Source organism: Natator depressus, chromosome 2 (assembly GCF_965152275.1).
Source record: "Natator depressus isolate rNatDep1 chromosome 2, rNatDep2.hap1, whole genome shotgun sequence".
Taxonomy (NCBI): domain Eukaryota; kingdom Metazoa; phylum Chordata; order Testudines; family Cheloniidae; genus Natator; species Natator depressus.
In genome coordinates this window covers 15,130,655-15,149,130 of record NC_134235.1, presented here as the reverse complement: position 1 = coordinate 15,149,130, position 18,476 = coordinate 15,130,655, and positions in this window count along the sequence as shown.

The window sequence follows — 18,476 nt, the reverse complement described above, 5'->3', positions numbered from 1 at the left end:
CTTCAGCACAGCTCCAAGGCATGCAGCTCCAGGGTACACAGCCCAGTCCATCTGCCCTGCCTGACGGAGCCTGCATGAAGAGCATGTGTAGGGATCAGTTTGGGCAGACGGTCTAGAAGAAGAGGATTTTTCAGGGTTGGGGGAAGCTGGGGGTAAGGGGATCGGCAGACCCAGCTGGAAGGCTTCCTCCTCCTTTCTTCAGCATGTGGCTTGCAGGTGGCAGGGCTGGATGTTGCTATTTTTCAGTGGAAAGTATCAGGAACCCCCTCCCCAACTCTGCACTGAGCTGTACCCTCCATCTTGGTTGCTGGCAGCTGGGTGTGCTATTTTGCAGTGGAGGTATGGGGGACCCACTCCCCAGGGCTCTGACCTGTCCCTGTCCCTTCCCCATCTCCTCTGGCCAAGATAGGAGCCACACCCCATGATAGGAGCCACCATTGCAGGCTGCGCATGGTGCCCTCCCCAGCCATCCATCCCTCGCCAGGGTGGAACCTGAAGCTGCCAGTGAGAACATCCTCAGATGGTTTCAGGCAGGGCAGAGGGGAAGTGAGGTCATGGCAGAGCTGAGTAACCACAAGGAATATGCTGCAACATCTGAAGTAGTGTGTGTGACCCACAGATTTCTTGGTGCCCATTGGCAGAGGGCACTGGGGTGCATATGGTTACGGGGTCCCCTGGGACTGGTCTCTATATCATAGTTAATCAAAGGTTTCTATTACACCAGTCATCAGAAACATTACATATCTGCATATACATTTAGTAATAAAGAGTTGTGTATATAGACCCTGAAAACTATTCTCTTAAGGCTTGTGAGTTGGGGCCAGTCACCAGAAGATGATAAACAAGTTTTGATTTTTTGTTTTTTCTGACCAGAGATGCTTATCTCTGTCTGGCGATATATAAATTGAGTACTCCATACCTCAGAATGGATGCCTATTTAGACTGAGCAAAATACTAATCAAGTGAGCAAAATGGTTGCTAAGTCTCCTGGGTAGGTTCTCTATAGGAAAAACAAGCAACAGGGAGTAAGTACCTTGTTTACAAGTGAAGTCCATGGATTGTTGGAACTATATCTGGGGATCTAGAGAGATGCCCAGATATCCTTCACCTAGGGGACAAGCTGCCAGCTGATGTGTTATGAATGGAGGATCACAGCGGGTCTGGCAGTTTAATGCTGGGAGAGAAACTTTGGGTGAGCTAATCTTTGAGCTAGGGAAATGTCTGGTTAGTTAAGTTTGGCTTTAGGAAGCATGTTATGATTTGTATTTCATATGTAACCATTTGTTTCCATTAATTCTTCTTGCTTCTCCTTGAATTTCTGTTCTTTGTTAAATAAACTTGTTTTCATTATAAACTAATCTAAGTGTTGTGATCTGAGCGGTGATAAGGTGAAACTGGTAAACTGGTGGGTACTATTGTTTGGGGAACAGTGAATCTGTGAATACTGTGAGTGCCCAGTGGAACAGTGGCTAGACCCTGCAAATGAAGAACTTTAACAGAAAAGTGCTGATTTCAAAGTGAGTGGTCATTGTATTTGATTGGAAGTCAAAGGCTCAAAATGCATTCCTCACTCTCCATCCTCAAAGGAAAACCCCACATGAATAGTGACCCTGTTGGCTTCTTTTCTGAGAGAAGAAGCTGTAAGTACGGATTCAAGGAAACACCTTCATCTTTGTACAGTTTGGATTCTAACAGGGCAGAATGAAGGAGGAGTGCTGGGCAGAGACGGGCTCCATCTTACGAAGAGAGGGAAGAGCATCTTTGCCAGCAGGCTGGCTAACCTAGTGAGGAGGGCTTTAAACTAGGTTCACCGGGGGAAGGAGACCAAAGCCCTGAGGTAAGTGGGAAAGCGGGATACCGGGAGGAAGCACAGGCAGGAATGTCTGTGAGGGGAGGGCTCCTGCCTCATACTGGGAATGAGGGGCGATCAACAGGTTATCTCAAGTGCTTATATACAAATGCACAAAGCCTTGGAAACAAGCAGGGAGAACTGGAGGTCCTGGTGATGTCAAGGAACTATGACGTGATTGGAATAACAGAGACTTGGTGGGATAACTCACATGACTGGAGTACAGTCATGGATGGTTATAAACTGTTCAGGAAAGACAGGCAGGGCAGAAAAGGTGGGGGAGTAGCACTGTATGTAAGGGAGCAGTATGACTGCTCAGAGCTCCGGTACGAAACTGTGGAAAAACCTGAGTGTCTATGGATTAAGTTTAGAAGTGTGTACAACAAGAGTGATGTAGTGGTGGGAGTCTGCTATAGACCACCGGACCAGGGGGATGAGGTGGATGAGGCTTTCTTCCGGCAACTCACGGAAGCTACTAGATCGCATGCCCTGATTCTCATGGGTGACTTTAATTTTCCTGATATCTGCTGGGAGAGCAATACAGCGGTGCATAGACAATCCAGGAAGTTTTTGGAAAGCGTAGGGGACAATTTCCTGGCGCAAGTGCTAGGGGAGCCAACTAGGGGGGGTGCTTTTCTTGACCTGCTGCTCACAAACCGGGTAGAATTAGTGGGGGAAGCAAAAGTGGATGGGAATCTGGGAGGCAGTGACCATGAGTTGGTTGAGTTCAGGATCCTGACGCAGGGAAGAAAGGTAAGCAGCAGGATACGGACCCTGGACTTCAGGAAAGCAGACTTCGACTCCCTCAGGGAACAGATGGCCAGGATCCCCTGGGGGACTAACATGAAGGGGAAGGGAGTCCAGGAGAGCTGGCTGTATTTCAAGGAATCCTTGTTGAGGTTACAGGGACAAACCATCCCGATGAGTCGAAAGAATAGTAAATATGGCAGGCGACCAGCTTGGCTTAATGGTGAAATCCTAGCGGATCTTAAACATAAAAAAGAAGCTTACAAGAAGTGGAAGGTTGGACATATGACCAGGGAAGAGTATAAAAATATTGCTCGGGCATGTAGGAAAGATATCAGGAGGGCCAAATCGCACCTGGAGCTGCAGCTAGCAAGAGATGTCAAGAGTAACAAGAAGGGTTTCTTCAGGTATGTTGGCAACAAGAAGAAAGCCAAGGAAAGTGTGGGCCCCTTACTGAATGAGGGAGGCAACCTAGTGACAGAGGATGTGGAAAAAGCTAATGTACTCAATGCTTTTTTTGCCTCTGTTTTCACTAACAAGGTCAGCTCCCAGACTGCTGCGCTGGGCATCACAGAATGGGGAAGAGATGGCCAGCCCTCTGTGGAGATAGAGGTGGTTAGGGACTATTTAGAAAAGCTGGACGTGCACAAGTCCATGGGGCCGGACGAGTTGCATCCGAGAGTGCTGAAGGAATTGGCGGCTGTGATTGCAGAGCCCTTGGCCACGATCTTTGAAAACTCGTGGCGAATGGGGGAAGTCCCGGATGACTGGAAAAAGGCTAATGTAGTGCCAATCTTTAAAAAAGGGAAGAAGGAGGATCCTGGGAACTACAGGCCAGTCAGCCTCACCTCAGTCCCTGGAAAAATCATGGAGCAGGTCCTCAAAGAATCAATCCTGAAGCACTTACATGAGAGGAAAGTGATCAGGAAAGGTCAGCATGGGTTCACCAAGGGAAGGTCATGCCTGACTAATCTAATCGCCTTTTATGATGAGATTACTGGTTCTGTGGATGAAGGGAAAGCAGTGGATGTATTGTTTCTTGACTTTAGCAAAGCTTTTGACACGGTCTCCCACAGTATTCTTGTCAGAAAGTTAAGGAAGTATGGGCTAGATGAATGCACTATAAGGTGGGTAGAAAGCTGGCTAGATTGTCGGGCTCAACGGGTAGTGATCAATGGCTCCATGTCTAGTTGGCAGGCGGTGTCAAGTGGTGTGCCCCAGGGGTCGGTCCTGGGGCCGGTTTTGTTCAATATCTTCATAAATGATCTGGAGGATGGTGTGGATTGCACTCTCAGCAAATTTGCGGATGATACTAAACTGGGAGGAGTGGTAGATACGCTGGAGGGGAGGGATAGGATACAGAAGGACCTAGACAAATTGGAGGATTGGGCCAAAAGAAATCTGATGAGGTTCAATAAGGATAAGTGCAGGGTCCTGCACTTAGGATGGAAGAATCCAATGCACCGCTACAGACTAGGGACCGAATGGCTAGGCAGCAGTTCTGCAGAAAAGGACCTAGGGGTGACAGTGGACGAGAAGCTGGATATGAGTCAACAGTGTGCCCTTGTTGCCAAGAAGGCCAATGGCATTTTGGGATGTATAAGTAGGGGCATAGCGAGCAGATCGAGGGACGTGATCGTTCCCCTCTATTCGACACTGGTGAGGCCTCATCTGGAGTACTGTGTCCAGTTTTGGGCCCCACACTACAAGAAGGATGTGGATAAATTGGAGAGAGTCCAGCGAAGGGCAACAAAAATGATTAGGGGTCTAGAGCACATGACTTATGAGGAGAGGCTGAGGGAGCTGGGATTGTTTAGTCTGCGGAAGAGAAGAATGAGGGGGGATTTGATAGCTGCTTTCAACTACCTGAAAGGGGGTTCCAAAGAGGATGGCTCTAGACTGTTCTCAATGGTAGCAGATGACAGAACGAGGAGTAATGGTCTCAAGTTGCAATGGGGGAGGTTTAGATTGGATATTAGGAAAAACTTTTTCACTAAGAGGGTGGTGAAACACTGGAATGCGTTACCTAGGGAGGTGGTAGAATCTCCTTCCTTAGAGGTTTTTAAGGTCAGGCTTGACAAAGCCCTGGCTGGGATGATTTAACTGGGAATTGGTCCTGCTTCGAGCAGGGGGTTGGACTAGATGACCTTCTGGGGTCCCTTCCAACCCTGATATTCTATGATTCTATGAATAACTGAATAAGACAGAGATCCCTAGAGTTATTCTGGGTAGCCCTGAGAGACTTTAGGAAACTGGCAGATTCTAAATGGTAGCAGAGATGTAGTAATTATAGACTCTGACTCACTTGTATTTATATATTTTACCTACTTTAACCTCTCAACTCTCACTTCCTTTTCTTAGCTAATAAACCTTTAGTTAGTTTACCATAGAATTGGCTGCCAGGATTGTCTATGGTGTAAGACCTAGGGTTCCAATTGATCTGGGTCAAGAGACTGGTCTCTTGAGAGTGGCAGCAACCTTGATGTGATGTGATTTTTGGTGTAAGTGACCTTTTACCACAAAGTCCAGGTTGTGTGGATAGATGTGAGAGTCTATAAGGGGACTGTCTATAACTCCACGGTAAGACTGGTATAGTGATCCAGGAGTTCACATTTGCTTCTGGCTTGGTGAAATCTCATTATAGAACACCCCCCCACAGTTCAGGCTTTCTGCTCTGTTTCTGACAGTCTGCCCTGAGGTAGGCTCAGGGTTGAGACACTCCAAACAGCATGACACTGAGTGTGACAGCATGTTGCTCCCCCTGTGTGCTGACAAGCTGTGAGTGCTTCCTGCGGAGAATTCCTCCCAGAGCTCCCTAGGGCTATGGGCTATGCCTTTAAAGGTACAACTAAAAGTCTATACTTCCTAGTTCACAACACTTTCTAGGTCAGTTTCTGCTTTTCCTAGTGCCTGAGGACCCACCATATTTAAAGATCCTGAATGAGAAAACAAAGCAGCAGCAGGGCATGAATATACTAATGCAGCCTCTGCCTCTTGTAAGGTGAAAGCCAGGGCCTGGTGCGGAGAGCCTGATTGCTACTTTCAGATTAATTAAACAGTAGGAAAGAAGCTACATTTGTAAATATCTGAACAGAGCATTACCTGATCAGCACATTCAAAGTAGGGACATACATGGAATTAGTGAGCATTGGTCTGCATCTGTGCACTGGCCTGAGTCCCCTGGTCTCTTCTGGAATCTCTCTGAGCTGAGTTGTCCATCCCAGATGGGGCCCATCTGCTGTCTCACAATTGCATGAGTTCTCCAGTCAAAGCCACTATCTGGTCTTAAGCCTCACAATAACCCTGAGAAGTAACTATATATTATCCTCATTTTGTCAAGGGGGAAAGTAAGGCAGAGCTGGTTATGTGGCTGCCCCAAGCCCACAAGAAGGGCCAGGCATTCTGGGCCACCTCTGTCCCTTGAAAGGCCCAGAGAGTAGAATTTAAGCTGAATCAGCAGGGGTCCTGATGGGCCAGTTGTAAGGGTCTTGTAGGATCAAGCTGAATCATAGAATCACAGAATCCTAGAATATTAGGGTTGGAAGAGACCTCAGGAAGTCATCTATTCCAACCGCCTGCTCAAAGCAGGACCAATCCCCAACTAAATCATCACTGCCAGGGCTTTGTCAAACTTGACCTTAAAAACTTCAAAGGAAGGAGATTCCACCACCTCCCTAGGTAATGCATTCCAGTGCTTCACCACCCTCCTAGCAAAATTTTTTTCCCTGATAGCCAATCTAACCCTCTCCCACTGCAACTTGAGACCATTACTGCTTGTTCTGTCATCTGCTACCACTGAGAGCAGTCTAGATCCATCATCTTTGGAACCCCCTTTCAGGTAGTTGAAAGCAGCCATCAAATCCGCCCCCTCATTCTTCTCTTCTGCAGACTAAACAATCCCAATTCCCTCAGCCTCTCAAGTCATGTGCTTCAGTCCCCTAATTATTTTTGTTGCCCTCTGCTGGACACTTTCCAATTTTTTCCACATCCTTCTTGTAGTGTGGGGCCCAAAACTGGACACAGTACTCCAGATGAGGCCTCACCAATGTCAAATAGAGGAGAACGATCACGTCCCTCGATCTGCTGGCAATGCCCCTACTTATACATCCCAAAATGCCATTAGCCTTGGCAACATGGGCACACTGACGCATATCTAGCTTCTCGTTTACTGTAACCCTTAGGTCCTTTTCTGCAGAAATGCTGCCTAGCCATTTGGTCCCTAGTCTGTAGCAGTGCATGGGATTCTTCCATCCTAAGCGCAGGACTCTGCTCTTGTCCATGTTGAACCTCATCAGATTTCTTTTTGCCCAATCCTCTCATTTGTCTAGGGCCCTCTGTATCCTATCCCTACCCTCCAGCATATCTACCTCCCCTCCCAGTTTAGTGTCATCTGAAAACTTGCTGAGGGTGCAGTCCACCCCATCTTCATAAATGATCTGGAGGATATTGAACAAAACCAGCCCCGGGACCGACCCTTGGGGCACTCCCTTGATACCGGCTGCCAAGTAGACATGGAGCTATTGATCACTACCCATTGAGCCCGACAATCTAGCCAGCTTTCTATCCACCTTATCGTCTTCATCCAGCCCATACTTCCTTAACTTGCCAGCAGGAATACTGTGGGAGACCGTATTAAAAGCTTTGCTAAAGTCAAGGAATAACACATCCATCTCTTTCCCCTCATCCACAGAGCCAATTATCTTGTCATAGAAGGCAATTAGGTTAGTCAGTCATGACTTGTCCTTGGTGAATCCATGCTGACTGTTTCTGATCACTTTCCTCTCCTCTGAGTGCTTCAGAATGGATTCCTTGAGGACCTGCTCCATGACTCCTCCAGGGACTGAGGTGAGGCTGACTGGTCTGTAGTTCCCAGGATCCTCCTCCTTCCCTTTTTTTAAAGATGGGCACTTTATTTGTCTTTTTCCAGTTATCTGGAACCTCCCCCGATTGCCATGAGTTTTCAAAGATAATGGCCAATGGCTCTGCAATCACATTCGCCAACTCCTTTAGCACTTTCAGATGCAGCACATCTGGCCCCATGGACTTGTGGCTGGTCCAGCTTTTCTAAATAGTCCCGAACCACTTCTTTCTCCACAGAGGGCTGGTCACCTCCTCCCCATGCTGTGCTGCCCAGTGCAGCAGTCTGGGAGCTGACCTAGTTCGTGAAGTCAGAGGCAAAAAAGCATTGAGTAGATTAGTGACAGAGGATGTGGAAAAAGCTAGGTTGCCTCCCTCATTCAGTAAGGGGCCCACACTTTCCTTGACTTTCTTCTTGTTGCTAACATACCTGAAGAAACCCTTCTTGTTCCTCTTAACATCTCTTGCTAGCTACAACTCCAGGTGTGATTTTGGCCTTCCTGATTTCACTCCTGCATGCCTGAGCAATATTTTTATACTCCTCCCTGGTCATTTGTCCAATCTTCCGCTTCTTGTAAGCTTCTTTTTTGTTTAAGATAAGCAAGGATTTCACTGTTAAGCCAAGCTGGTCACCTGCCGTATTTACTGTTCTTTCTACACATTGGGATGGTTTGTCCCTGTAATCTCAATAAGGATTCTTTACGATACAGCCAGCTCTCCTGGACTCCTTTTCCCCACCATGTTATTCTCCCAGGGGATCCTGCCCATCAGTTCCCTGAGGGAGTCAGTCTGCTTTTCTGAAGTCCAAGGTCTGTATTCTGCTGCTCTCCTTTCTTCCCTGTTTCAGGATCCTGAACTCGACCATCTCATGGTCACTGCCTCCCAGGTTCCCATCCACTTTTGCTTCCCCTACTAATTCTGAAGTTTGAGATACACTGAATTAGTGATGAGTGCAAGTGATTCCGATTTAGATAACTGGACAGTATGGTTCTTAGTGAGTTTTGTTTCATTTCAGATCCCTGTAGTGTAAATAATAACCTCTGTCCAAGCATAGTCAGCAGAAATGCACTTTTCTTGGTTAACATAATATAGTTGTCTTTAAAATGGATATTTTCTTTCCACTAGTGAAATATACTGTGCCATCTCAGGAATAAGAGGTCTCTTCCTCAAGCTAAATAGTTTCAGCTGGCCTGATATTTTTTTAGAACAGGGGGTTCCATGTCTAAATTTCTATCGAATCAAATCCCTTTCAAGTTGCACAGTCATTTTCACCAAGTCAAAGTGGCTGTAAAATGCTACCATCCTGGTTTAGATGTACTGCTTGTCAGAGTGAGGGTGACAACACCAGCAGCAAGGCAGTGGAGAAGCTAAAGACTGAAATAACCCATTATGTCATCCATTCTATTCCACGGCTAGTGTGGGATTGATTCCCTATAGAACACCTGCCAGTGCTTTATCCAGGCAAGTTGCCACGTAATAGAGTGAAGCTTGTATACTTTCTTTTGGGGGCTTATAGAGAGGCTAATAATCGAGAGTGTCTCGGGACAAAACTATGGTGTGTACCCCCAGACACAGAGGGAGTGCAGAAACAGTGAGGATTCAGTAACACAGGTAGAGCTTAGCTATGAGGATGCTCTCACCTGGGCTAGACTAATGCAGGTGCCAATCATTCTGATTAACTGTGCATCGTAGACACAGCGTTAGACTATAAAGGAAGGAAATAGAGAAGTGACAGAAGTGTGCATGATGCCCCACTGTGTTCCATCAGTACAAAACTAGAGAAAAGCAGCAGTTACAGAAGTAGCATAGGTGAAAGGACCATTGAGTTTAGCCATTGAATTGGGCTGGTCACTTAACCTTTCTGTGTCTGATTATTCACATTGCTAAAATGGACACAATACATATCTAACTCAAGGGTTTCAGAATCACTCCGTGTTGGCTCAACTCTGCTCCCATTACATTCAATGGGTATGCCTTCACTGCTTAACTGTAGTTATCCACACTAGTGGGACTCCCCTAGAGTTAGCTTATGGAGGATATGTCCATCAATGGCTATTAGCCAAAATGGTCAGGGATGCAACCCCATGCTCTGGGTGTCCCTAGCCTCTGATTGCCAGAAGTTGGGACTGGACAACAGGGGATGAATCACTCAATTGCCCTGTTCTGTTCGTTCATTCTGAAGCACCTGGCGTTGGCCACTGTCAGAAGACAGGCTACTGGGCTAGATGGACCATTGTTCCGACCCAGTATGGCCACTCTTAGCATAAGAGAGGAGCTATAGTGCAAAATAACAGTCAAGTTGCTGCAATGGGCTGCATCCACATAGGCACTGCATTAATTTGTGTGACTCTAAAACTTCTGGGGCACATCCCATCATTCTTCTCACTGTAAAAAAACTGCGCTACTCTATGAATTCCTTCAGTCAATGGTGGGAGAACTGAAGGGAGTTTTGCCTCTCACTTCAATGGGAGAAGACTTAGGGCAATGCTGAGCCCTTGTGATATCTCAGCCTTACTGTTTATAAAGGGCTGATGTTTGCCATATTCTCATGGCCTCTGAGTCATTGCTCAGACCACATGATATTCTAATTTCTGATTTTAGTGCAGATCACACAGGAACTGAGCGGCTTTTTCAGACACTTGCAAACCCTAATGTTATCAGTGCTTATCCTGCCCACCTACAGATTATTTTCTTGATAGAAAACCAGAAACTCTTTTTTTAAGAGTGTGCTCTCTAAACCAGGGTTTATAATCTTAGCCACTGAAGCACCCACAAAATGTTACATGCTGTTGCCATCACCTCTAAAACAGATCTTTGATCCCATTTTTTTTTCTTCCCTCCATTTCTGGGAAATATAGGTCCCAAACCAGAGCCAAGAAAAAACAAATTGCTTTTCAGTTGAAGTTGTCATTGCGTCAGATGTTCTATCGACGTCAGTTGTGTTGATGCCGCATCTCCATACAGTGCTTCGCAGCATGAGGCCTTTGTCCTTGACTTGTGTTACAGCCTTGCCTGTACTAATGAGATTTTTAGCAACTGTTTTTACCCGGGGAAGAAAATGCAGAGATTTCAGGTGGATAACACTGTATATGAAAGGTTTTGACACTTGCCAGTGAGGAGTTTGCTGGGGTCAGTGGCAGCTCTCGGCAACATTTTAGATGCAGCACAAAGTCGTCTTAGCTTGACATACACACATTTAAGGAGTATACTTTTGAAAGTACCCCTTTGCTCTTCATAGTGTCTACCAGCTTGTTCACTATAGTGTGGGTGCCTTGCTAAAGTCCTGCTTCTTTTTTTTTCTGGAGTCCCCTAAGTGGAGACCGAGGCCTTAAAGTCTCTTCCCAGTTTGGAATAGTCAGCAGAAAGAGGAAAGTTCTATGCAGCTAAATTAGTAGATGTGAATGGAATGGTGCTTGGAACTGGGAGGAAGATAAACTTGTTTTACCATGATTTTGTTTTCTCCACTTCCCAAATGGAGATGTGCTCCGGGGGGGGGGTGAGGGAGGAGGAGGGGAGGGGCTATAAATGCAGAACTGTGTTGTGGGATTAGAGATTTAAGAGGAGAAAGTTTAGTTGTATTCTGGGCACTCTATCTTCTAAGGGTGATTTTATTTAATATAGGAGATGGAAACTCACAGGATTTGCATTTATCAAAATGCTGACTCTGCCACCAAGCTTCACTCTCTCTTTATAGCTATCCACAACTCTTGGCAGTCTTTGGATGTTATTATGGTGGCAGAAGAATTCAGCCCTGCTGAATGATTTTTCCAGTTGCAAGCAATTCTTTTATAAGAGGACATGCCGAATGTGACAGTGTTTGAAGTGAAAGAGGGACTGACCCTGCTGTCTTGCTCCCAGGGGTAACTCCACTGACACCAGTGAGAAGATCAGAATCAGGCCCAGAATGTTGAAACTACTATTTTTATGGTCTGGTTTCATTTTAAAGCCCAAATATTCACTCCATTCTGGGACATGGTGAAATGAATGTGATAAGAGTTTTGCTGATTTATAGGATCCCTGGCTCAGTAGAAGCACTTTTTTCAGGGTATTGTAAATCCATGCATACGTGCAGTCGTTCAGTTGCCAGGATATCTGCTCCCGAAATAGCAGGGGAAGTACGAGTTTCAATTCCATGCATCATTCTATACTGGGATAATATTTTGAAAAATAATTTAAAGTCATAGATGAAAGGTAATTTGGATAAATTGCTGGCACTTTATGTGGTTGATGAAAAATGTGTATAATTGGGGAAGCATTAGGGATAACAACCACATGTGGAAGAATGATCTGGGTTCTTGCATTTCTGCAGTGATAGATACAATGTCTCTTTCATTGCTTAACTTACAAGAACAGATGTAGCTCCCAACAGAGTCACAGACTGCTTCCCCCACCCTTTTTTTCTGCAGTGAAGCCACAGTGTTTTTTTATACTGAGATCTTGATGTAAGGTCCTCTGTAGCTTTTAGCTTGAGGTAAAACCCATGTAGGGGTGTATAGGGTTGACCTTGGTTAGCTACATGGAGGTAAAACCTACCTATGCCTTCCCTTCAATAGGATTTTAGCTCTACATAGTTCTCACTGAGAACACACACCTCCTTTTGCAGAGAAGATAAAACCACAGTACACGGTACACATTGGTACAGCACTGAATTGTTTGAAAAACACATCAGCTTCAGGGGTAGAATAAAGTCTATGGACCTGATTCTCCATTTCCTTGCATCCTTGTTTAATCATTTAAATCTGTGCAGAGTGAGGACAAAGTAGGCATGCAAAGCACAGCCAGATCCAAACTGTAGCATTTCACATCCTCTTTGGGGAGGTATAAGTGACCCCGCAAAAAGTAAGGGAGCAGAGAATCAGGCCCTTGTGCTCCTGCACATGTGTCTGTGTTGAGTATTCACTAAGTCAGTAGCTTATTGACCATTAAGATGGCTAAACTTATTCTCTATAAAAGTGAACACCTAGATAAAATCTTGCATTTCAGGATTCAGAGCCATCAGGCAAAGATCTTTCTATGATTCTGAAAATATCTAGCTGCTGCTGAAATCCTAAATTAAGCCTCTTGTAAGGTACTCTCTTTTGCCTCGTGTAAGATACTCTTGGGTTAATATAAAAGCTCTCCTTTGCCTTCTCATGCACATGCAAAATTCTCTATCCCTCTGGAACAGATACACTGAGCTGTTCTCCTCTAGAAAGGTGGAGAAAGATGTAATTAACGGGCAATTCTTACAATACCTCAGGAAAGAGTTTGATCTGAGTCTGAAATTGCTGTTACTTGAATGAACTGACAGAAGCCATGTATTGTAGATGCTGCTGTCAAGGTTCCTCCCCTACTCTGAACTCTAGGGTACAGATGTGGGGACCTGCCTGAAAAACCTCTTAAGCTTATCTTTACCAGCTTAGGTCAAAACTTCCCCAAGCTACAAAATATTCCACCCTTTGTCCTTGGATTGGCCGCTACCACCACCAAACAAATACTGGTTACTGGGGAAGAGCTGTTTGGACATGTCTTTCCCCCAAAATACTTCCCAAAACCTTGCACCCCACCTTCTGGACAAGGTTTGGTAAAAAGCCTCACCAATTTGCCTAAGTGACTACAGACCCAGACCCTTGGATCTTAAGAACAATGAACAATCCTCCCAACACTTGCACCCCCCCTTTTCCAGGGAAATGTTGGATAAAAAGCCTCACCAATTTGCATAGGTGACCACAGACCCAAACTCTTGGATCTGAGAACAATGAAAAAAGCATTCAGTTTTCTTACAAGAAGACTTTTAATAGAAATAGAAGTAAATAGAAATAAAGAAATCCCCCCTGTAAAATCAGGATGGTAGATACCTTACAGGGTAATTAGATTCAAAACATAGAGAACCCCTCTAGGCAAAACCTTAAGTTACAAAAAAGATACAGACAGAAATAGTTATTCTATTCAGCACAATTCTTTTCTCAGCCATTTAAAGAAATCATAATCTAACACGTACCTAGCTAGATTACTTACTAAAAGTTCTAAGACTCCATTCCTGGTCTATCCCTGGCAAAGACAGAATATAGACAGACCCACAGACCCTTTGTTTCTCTCCCTCCTCCCAGCTTTTGAAAGTATCTTGTCTCCTCATTGGTCATTTTGGTCAGGTGCCAGCGAGGTTACCTTTAGCTTCTTAACCCTTTACAGGTGAGAGGAGTTTCCCTCTGGCCAGGAGGGATTTTAAAGAGGTTTACCCTTCCCTTTATATTTATGACAGCTGCATCCGCTATATTCCAGTAACAAACATTTAGCTGGCTGGAATGATTTGCATAATCTTTGATGCCCGATTGAACAAAGGGACACATTCTGATCTCACTTCCACCAGTGCAAATCCAGAACAACTCCATTGATATCAATGAGTTTATTCTGGATTTATACCAGTATAAAGGAAATCAGAGTCTGGCCCAAAAGAGGATTTAGTGAAAGGAAAGGTCATTGTCAACTTAAAGTTGATGCCCACTGTGATGAATTATTGGCACAAACAACAACCATTTAACCTTCCAGTTGTCTCTCGTAATGAAAGTATTAATGGATTGCTCATCCTAACATCCATGTGAAGGTCAGTGTTCCAATTTTATAGACAAGGAACTGATCAGAGAGAAGCAAATGCAAAGATTTCCAAGTGTCCATTATGCATCTGAACCTTACACAGGATGAAAAATTAATATTAATCATGTGCCTGAGATTTTTGTTACATGGATATGAAGCATTACCTTCCAATTTGAACAAAAACCCAGAGAATTAAAACGTAGACCTCTTTCCTTCAGGACAACTGATGTAATGCACAGAGCAGAGAGAGGCTGGAGCCACTAAATCCAGATCTAAACTTCAACCTCCTTTTCTCCTGGTCTACGCTACAAAATTATGACAGCATGGTTATGTCAACTAGGAATGTGAAAAAAATAACACCCCATGGCAGACATAACTGAGCCGGCAAAATCTCCAGTGTAAATGCAATTATGCAGACAGAGTGCTTCTGTTGGCATAACTAGTGATGTCCGGGGACGTGGCAAATCTCCTGATTCCATTGGCATATTCTGAGTTTATACTGGGGGGCCACACTGGCATAGCTATACCAATATAACAGTGCTGGCATAGGCTCTGTAGTGTAGACATGACCTTTAAATTCCAAGAAGGATGGTCTTATGGAAAAGGATCCATGACTAGTGCTGGGCAAATAACAGATTTTTCAGTTTACTGGCCATTCCAAAAATATTTATATTAAAATCATTAGCGGTCAAACCAAAAACAATATTTATGGAAATATTTGGCAAATCAAAGTCCAAACCATTGCATTCTGAGTCAAATGAAGCATTTTCTTTCAGCAAATCTAAATTTTGAATTTTCAACCATTTAAAAACACTTTTGTGTGTTTAAAGTTAAAGGGAAACTTGAAAAGAAAAAAAATCAAAGCATCTCATTTTCAAAGTATCAAAATGAAACATTTATTTTTTTTAGGTCCTCCCTCCCCCCCCCCCCCCAACCAAAATAATCTGGCAAAATCTACTCAAATTCACAAAATGTATTCATGAATCTGCATTTTCACCAAAACATTTCATTCAGCTATATTCAGGAGATCTGGGTTCAGTAACCAGGTCCACCACAGGCTCCCAGTGTGACTTTAGAACATAAGCATGGCCATAAAGGGTCAGAAAAATGGTCCATCTAGCCCAGTATCCTGTCTTCTGATAGTGTACCATGCCAGATGTCCCTTATTCATTTCCTTTCTAAGATGAACAGTCCCAGTTTTAATCTCTCCTCATACAGAAGTTGATACCCCTAATAATTTTTGTTGCCCTTCTCTCTCCTTTCTCCATTTGTAATACATATTTGTTAATACGCAGTATTGATGGTGTGGGTGTACCATAGATTTATACAGTAGCATTATATTTTCTATATCTTGCCTAATGTTTCTTAAATTCTGTTAGTTTATTTGCCTATTGCTGCACATTGAGTAGATATTTTCAGAGACCTACCCATAATGACTCCAGGATCACTTTCTTGAGTGGTAACAGCTAATTTAGACCCCATCATTTTATGTGTAGTTGGGATGCTTTCCAATGTGCATTACTTTGCATTTATCAACATTGAATTTCATCTGCCATTTTTGTTGCCTGGTCACCCAGTTTTGTAAGATCCTTTTATAGCTCTTCGCAGTCTGCCTGGGACTTAACTCTCTTGAGAAGTTTTGTATCATCTGCAAATTTTGCCACCTTGCTATTTTCCCCTTTTTCCAGATCATTTATGAATATGTTGAAGATGTCAAGAGTAACAAGAAGGGTTTCTTCGGGTATGTTGGCAACAAGAAGAAAGCCAAGGAAAGTGTGGGCCCCTTACTGAATGAGGGAGGCTACCTAGTGACAGAGGATGTGGAAAAAGCTAATGTACTCAATGCTTTTTTTGCCTCTATTTTCACTAACAAGGTCAGCTCCCAGACTGCTGCGCTGGGCATCACAAAATGGGGAAGAGATGGCCAGCCCTCTGTGGAGATAGAGGTGGTTAGGGACTATTTAGAAAAGCTGGACGTGCACAAGTCCATGGGGCCGGACGAGTTGCATCCGAGAGTGCTGAAGGAATTGGCGGCTATGATTGCAGAGCCCTTGGCCATTATCTTTGAAAACTCGTGGCGAACGGGGGAAGTCCTGGATGACTGGAAAAAGGCTAATGTAGTGCCAATCTTTAAAAAAGGGAAGAAGGAGGATCCTGGGAACTACAGGCCAGTCAGCCTCACCTCAGTCCCTGGAAAAATCATGGAGCAGGTCCTCAAAGAATCAATCCTGAAGCACTTACATGAGAGGAAAGTGATCAGGAACAGTCAGCATGGATTCACCAAGGGAAGGTCATGCCTGACTAATCTAATCGCCTTTTATGATGAGATTACTGGTTCTGTGGATGAAGGGAAAGCAGTGGATGTATTGTTTCTTGACTTTAGCAAAGCTTTTGACACGGTCTCCCACAGTATTCTTGTCAGCAAGTTAAGGAAGTATGGGCTGGATGAATGCACTATAAGGTGGGTAGAAAGCTGGCTAGATTGTCGGGCTCAACGGGTAGTGATCAATGGCTCCATGTCTAGTTGGCAGCCGGTGTCAAGTGGAGTGCCCCAGGGGTCGGTCCTGGGGCCGGTTTTGTTCAATATCTTCATAAATGATCTGGAGGATGGTGTGGATTGCACTCTCAGCAAATTTGCGGATGATACTAAACTGGGAGGAGTGGTAGATATGCTGGAGGGGAGGGATAGGATACAGAAGGACCTAGACAAATTGGAGGATTGGGCCAAAAGAAATCTGATGAGGTTCAATAAGGATAAGTGCAGGGTCCTACACTTAGGATGGAAGAATCTAATGCACCGCTACAGACTAGGGACCGAATGGCTAGGCAGCAGTTCTGCAGAAAAGGACCTAGGGGTGACAGTGGACGAGAAGCTGGATATGAGTCAGCAGTGTGCCCTTGTTGCCAAGAAGGCCAATGGCATTTTGGGATGTATAAGTAGGGGCATAGCGAGCAGATCGAGGGACGTGATCGTTCCCCTCTATTCGACACTGGTGAGGCCTCATCTGGAGTACTGTGTCCAGTTTTGGGCCCCACACTACAAGAAGGATGTGGATAAATTGGAGAGAGTCCAGCGAAGGGCAACAAAAATGATTAGGGGTCTAGAGCACATGACTTATGAGGAGAGGCTGAGGGAGCTGGGATTGTTTAGTCTGCGGAAGAGAAGAATGAGGGGGGATTTGATAGCTGCTTTCAACTACCTGAAAGGGGGTTCCAAAGAGGATGGCTCTAGACTGTTCTCAATGGTAGCAGATGACAGAATGAGGAGTAATGGTCTCAAGTTGCAATGGGGGAGGTTTAGATTGGATATTAGGAAAAACTTTTTCACTAAGAGGGTGGTGAAACACTGGAATGCGTTACCTAGGGAGGTGGTAGAATCTCCTTCCTTAGAGGTTTTTAAGGTCAGGCTTGACAAAGCCCTGGCTGGGATGATTTAACTGGGAATTGGTCCTGCTTCGAGCAGGGGGTTGGACTAGATGACCTTCTGGGGTCCCTTCCAACCCTGATATTCTATGATTCTATGATTCTATGTTGAATAGGACTGGTTCCAATACAGACCCCTGGGGGAAACCACTATTTACCTCTCTCCATTCTGAAAACTGATCATTTATTCCTACCCTTTGTTTCCTATTTTTTAACAGTGACCAATCCCATGAGAGGACCTTCTCTCTTATCCCCTGACAGCTTATTTTGTTTAAGAGCCTTTGGTCAAGGACCTTGTCAAAGGCTTTCTGAAATTCCAACTATATTCTAACTGAATAAACTTGTCCACATGCTTGTTGACTCCCTGAAAGAATTGTAATAGATTGGTGAGGCTGATTTCCCTTTACAAAAGCCATGTTGACTCTTCCCAAATATACTGTGTTCATATGTGTCTCATAATTCTGTTTTCTATAGTTTCAACCAATTTGCTTGAATTTAAGTTAGGGTTACAGCCTGTAATTGCCAGGATCACCTCTAGAGCTTTTTAAAAAATTGATGTTATGTTAGCCATTCACCAGTCACCTGGTACAGAGGCCAATTTAAGCTATTGGTTACACATCACAGTTAGTAATTCTGTAATTTCATATTTGAAATTCAGAACCCATGGGTGAATATCATCTGGTCTTGGTGACTTATTACTGTTTAATTTCTCAATTTGTTCAAAAACTTCCTCTTTGACACCTCAGTCTGGGACAATTCCTCATATTTGTCACCTAAAAAGAATGGCTCAGGTGTGGGGATCTCCCCCATGTCCTGTGCAGTGAAGACCAATGCAAAGAATTAATTTAGCTTCTCCGCAACAGCCTTATCTTCCTCAAGGGCTCCTTTAGCACCTCATTTATCCAGTGGCCCCACTGATTGTTTGACAGAATTCCTGCTTCTGATGTACTTAAAACATTTTTTGCTGTTAGTTTTTGTGTCTTTTACTAGTGGCTCTTCAAATTCTTTTTTGGCCTGCCTACTTATA